This window comes from Pteropus alecto, unplaced genomic scaffold, assembly GCF_000325575.1.
Source record: "Pteropus alecto unplaced genomic scaffold, ASM32557v1 scaffold194, whole genome shotgun sequence".
NCBI classification, from domain to species: Eukaryota; Metazoa; Chordata; class Mammalia; order Chiroptera; family Pteropodidae; genus Pteropus; species Pteropus alecto.
This window is the reverse complement of record NW_006436281.1, coordinates 825,376-831,015: the sequence shown is the minus strand read 5'-3', so window position 1 is coordinate 831,015 and position 5,640 is coordinate 825,376.

Sequence of the window (5,640 nt, the reverse complement as noted above, 5' to 3'; positions counted from 1 at the left end):
ACGGGAGCCATGCTGATTCCGGGGGGCGGGTGGGGGGAGCCTTCCAGACTGAGGGAACAGCAAGTGCAAAGGCCCTGAGGCCAGTGAGGCTGGAGCCCATTTTGCAGACAAGGAAACTGAGGCTCAGGGCCATTGCCTCAGGAAGTTGGAGTAAGTCTTATCTTCTCCCTATAGCCAGCTGAGGATGAGGTCCTTTGACCCGCTTTGGTCTGCTCCCTGCCACCCCCCCTTGCCCCCACCTTATCTCACCAGTCATTTAAGGCTGCCTGGGGCCTCCTCACTCAGTCTCCTGGCTGAGGCCCCACCCACCACTGACTTAATCAGTATTCATTAGCTGGAAGCAGTGGCCCGGGCCCTATGGCAGGACCCTTGTCCTGTCCCCCTGGGCAGAGACCTTGAGGCTGAGGGGGTGGCTAGCAGGTTCCTGGTCCCTGACTCCTCTCCTTCCCTTATCTCACTGGGGCGAGGTTGAGGGTGCTGCAATATTTACTCATGGATCTGTTGTCAGGGTGTGGCTTCCTCTGCCGGCCTGGCAAGGTCTGGGCTTGGTCCTGGGGAGGCTGTTCTTAGAGAGAAAGGACCCCACGTCCTCTTAATTCCTCAGTCTAGAAAGAACAACCAGGCCACCATGCCAGAGGGTACGGTGGATTGTAGGAGCAAGCCTGAGACTTGCCCAGGCCGTTCTCTTTGCGTGGGTATTCGTCCCTTCTCTCCCGCTCACCTGGGTTTTTCCAAGTCATCAATCATTGAACAAATATTTATTGAGCACTGGCTATCTGCCAGGCTGTGTGGGGGCTACGGGCAACATCCCTTCCGTTGTGGGGCCAAGTTCCATTGGAGAGAGACGGGAAATAATTAAACAGCTGATATGGCATATCGTGTCAGGGAGAGATAAATGCTCTAAAAAATAAAATAGGGCAATAGGCTAGGGAGCGATGGATTGCTCTGTTCATTAGGGAGGTCAGGGAGGGGGCCTTTCTGAGGAGGAGGCTTTGAGCTGAGACCCCAAAAGAGAGGGAGCCCGTGAACATCTCCGGAAATAGTGGTTTTGGCGGAAGGTCCAGCAAGTGCAAAGGCCCTGAGGCAGAAAGGTCGTTGGTGAATGTGAGGCCAGCGAGGACCCTGGTGTGGCTGGGGCCGAATGAGAGAGAGGGATGGTGGGAGGAGGGGGTTACAGAGGTAATGTAGGGAGGAGGCAAGAGAATTAACAGTTAAATCAAGCTACATTCAGAGACTGCGGCCTGCTGATCATCCCTGCAGCCAGGCTAGAAGGACACCTGCAGAGCAAATGAAGAGGTCTGCTGGGATTGCTAACAAACCATTTCCCCACACCATGAAAGGAAAACAGTCTTTAAGTGGGCCCTACACAAATAAAATCCTTTATTCCCGGTGGCTAAAACCACGGGGAACCTATGGATCAAAGGCTGGAACTCCTCGGTTCACACTGTGTGCTCCTATCATCAAAGGAAAGTGTAAACAACGTCTTTAAACTGTAACTCACAGGAACTAAGAATGATACATAAACTGAATTCCTGGAACACCGAGGTCCCTCTCAGGGTCTTCCCCTGTCTCCCTCACCATCTCTACCTCTCTCTTCTCTATTGTCTCTGTCCTTCTGAGCCTCTCTCAGGCTCTCTCACTGTCTCTGAGACCATGCTCTGTGGAGGTTACCCCTTCTCTAGTAAACGTTCCTTTTGACTCTAACGCTGGCGTGCGCTTGAATTCTGTCTTGCATTCGGTCAAGCATTTGCCCTGTCCTGCAGCAGAGGGGGGCACCTCGTCTCCCCTCCCCCCCCATGCCCCTCTCCCATATTATTTGAAAGTAAATTCCAGCCATGATATTTTAGCCTGGATTTTGGGAAGATAAGAACTCATAAAAAAAACAAAAAAAAAACAAAAAACAAAAACCTTATAATGTCATTATTTCCACCTAAAAAGTGAGAAGAAAATGAACAACAAAAAATTTCCTTAGTATCTTCAAATACCCAGTCCGTGTTCAAATTTCCCATTGTCTCACAGGTGTCCTAATCGCTTTATCATCTTCATTGGGACATAATTTCTAGCCCAGCAAACTCACCTTGGGCAGCCATCCCCCAAGTCTAATTTTAGAACACTTATATCACTCTGGCAGGTTTCCCCATGCCAGGATCCCCAAACGGTTCAATATTTGAAATTTTTGCTTCGGCAGTAGACGACTTTCCTCAAACTGATCTTCCGTGGAACCCCAGCGTGCACAGCAAACACCTCATCTACACTCCACACTCCCCCGCCCCCAGGAAAAAGCCTGCACCCCATCAGTGGCTCCATTTCTGCCGCCAGTGTCCCCACACCAGTCGACCCAGAGACTCTTTCGGAGGGCAGTGCCCTTTTGCTCACAAAGGGTTTGGATCCGGGAGGGAAGGGTTTTCCCCATGAATCATAATCATTCTTGGTCACGGCCAAGCCCACTTCCTTCCCCAGGCAGCCACTTCCTCATTTGCAAAACAAGGAGTCACGGCCCTGATCCTCTAGCGGAGGCCGTGGACTTGGAGGAAGCGGGTGGCGGCGGCAGGCAGCGCCCTCTGGTGGGCAGAGCTTGCATGGGCAGAACGAGGGCGCCCGGAGCCTGCGCGTTCCAGCCAAGGACGTCGGTCTTTTCCTCATTGGCCAAACACTTAGCTTCGAGCCTGAAATTCTTCCGTTAGCGGCTCCTCCTTGGAGTGAAGCCTGGCGCTCTCCTCGATGCCCCCTTGTAGGGGCAGACCCCGATGCTCGGACGCACGGACCCCCAACGTTATAGTGGGCGTGGCTTACGTCTTGGGCCTTTCAGCCTGCAACGTACAGAACACAAAGCTTGGGTGTTAGAAAGACTTCGGTTCCGCTCCCAGTTTGTCCGTTTACGCCCTGTGTGACCTGACTCACTTTCCTCATCTGTAAGATGGGGATGATCATCATTCTTCCCTCACAAAACTGTTGCAAGGATAAAGTAAGTTAATAAATGTAAAGCGCTTAAACAGTGCATGGCTTATACAGTAAGTGCTCGATAAATGTTTATTACTAATTGTTATTACATTGGGTTCCACATTGCCTCCCCCACTGGACTGCAAACTTCCTGAGAGTAGGAGCTGGGCTGGTTTGTCTTCATATCTCTGGTGCCCAGTTGGGTTCATTCAACAGAGCTTGGTGTATCGTGGTTGCTCAAAAAATATTTGTCAGTGAATGAATGGGGACTGCTAGCTACACGAAGGAAAGCATCGAGATGATTTATAATAGCTACACATTAACTTAGTCCACATACATTCCTTGAGCCCTGCCCTGTGCCTGCCGCGTGCTGGGTGGCACTGGGACGGGTGGTGACAGAGAGCGCCCTGGCCCTGTCTTCCCAGGGCTCGCGATGCAGTCTGGCAGGCAGATAAACCCATCTCCAGGTAGTACCGACCCTGAGAGGGCGAGGTTGAGGTGGATGACCTCAGAGGGGGGACCTGACCCAGGTTAGGGGCTAAGGAGGGCTTCCTGGAGGAAGGGGTGTCTGAGCTGAGGTCTGGAGAATGAGTAGGGGTAGACCCGAGTGGTGTGCTTGTGGGTGTGCTCCAGGCAGAAGGAAGAGAGTGTGTAACAGCATAGAAGAACTTCAGTCTGGGGGGCCATAGAACGCAGTGGGGGAGGGTCGGGGGTACGGAGAAGGGAGGCCAAGGGGCCCAGGGCGTTATGGTGAGGGTGCTGGGGAGCCATGGATGATTCTGAGCAGGGAGGGGCAGTGTGGAGTTTGGGCTTTAGAAAGGTCCCTTGAGCTGTCTTGTGGTGGGAGGTTGGGAGGGGATTGAGAGAAACAGCCTGCCTCGGACTGGACTGTAGAGACCAGAGACGTCAAGCTCGGGAGACTTAGATGGCAGGGTCCAGTGCTTGCTCCAGTGACACCGAGGGAGGGAGCACCCATGTTTTGGGCCCGGGAAGCTGCGTGTATTCTCTGTGTGCCCAGGAGGGTAAAGAAAGGGCCAGAAGCTGGGGTCGGTGCACGGAGAGGGGGCATCACACAGTCGGGGCGTCACGCAGCCTGGACGCCTGTCCGTGGGTCTGCACGGTCCTCTGCTGCCCCCTTCTGGCTCCACATTGGCTCCTGTCCTGCCTCTAAGTCTGGTGACAAGGACAGACCCCATAAGCTCACGCCCTTGACCCAACTGCCTTCTCCTGCCAACACGTGGAACTGAATTCAAGACTGGCCTCCCAGACCCCGCTCTTTTCTTTCTTTTTCAAAAGACGGTTTTATTGAGATAAAATTCACATACCATACAATTCACCCATTCCAAGTGCACACGTGTCAGTGTGTTTAGTGCATTCACAGGGCCGTGCAACCATCATTGTAATCAATTTGGGAACTTTTCCATCACCCCACAAAGAAACCCTGTAACCCTTAGCCGTCACTCACCATGCCCCTCTCCCTCCCAGCCCCTGGCAACCACTAATCTTTCTATCTCTACGAATTTGCCTATTCTGGACGTTTCATACAAACGAAATCCTACGATATGTGGCCTTTTGCGTCTGGCTTCTTTCACCCTGACATGATGTTCTCCCCGTCCATCCATGTTGTAGCATGGATCGAATATTTAATTCCTTTTTTATGGCCGAATAATATTTCATGGTCTGAATATATCCCGTTTTGTTTATCCAGTCATCTGCTGATGGACATTTGGGTTCTTTTGAACTTTTTGGCCATTATGAATAATGCTGCTGTGAACATTCGTGTCTGAGATTTCGCGTGTCTTCATTTCCTGCTAACCGCGCCCTCTTGCAGTGTGAACCCCACCACTGCCCCCTGCTCCCCATCGCACGAGCCCCATGCTGGCGGGTTCCCTGACTCCAGTCCCTCAGGCTTCTCAGCACCTGCTTTATTTTCTCTCGGGACACCACTCCTCCCAGACATCACCCTCCAAAGGCAGAGATCTCTGCGTTTTGTTCATGGCTGTCTCCTCAGAGCTTAGAACAGCTGCACACAGCAGGTGATCAATTAATATTTGTTCAATTGATAAACAGAAGAATTATTGACATGTGCTTCTCCCTAAGCCCTCACACCTAATTTAGGACCGATTCTATCAACGTTTCATTCAAAGTATTCTTCGGCTTTGTGTACTTCTTCCCCAGGCGCCTGAACCACTCTGGTCCAGTACCTGCTGAATGAATGAATGAGTCATTGAATGAATAGATGGAGGTGGGCAGGCGTGCCTGGAAATTTTTCTTAGGAAAGCATGGTGGTTGAAAGCACAGTGTGGGCTCTGGTGTGAATCCTGATTGATTGGGCTGTTATTACAGATTTGAGTTCATCTTGTTCTGGGTACATGATAAGATTGCACCTGCCTAGCCCTCTTGACATGAGATTTGTACCATGTGACTTGCTTTGGCCAATGAAATGTGAGTGGGCGTGTCACTTCTGGGTGGAAGCCTTTAAAAGCCAGTGCGTGCCTTGCCATCGTCCCTCCCTTTCCCTGCTCTGTCAGCCTGGTTCCTGGAGGAGATGCAAAGCAGAACTCTCCTGACCCTCATCACACCTGCCTACCCGGGATGGACGTGCATCATGAGCGAGAAATAAACCTTTGATGTTTTAAGCCGTGGAGACAGTTGTTACTGCAGCATAACCTAGCTCATCCCGACTGCGACACTGGTCTT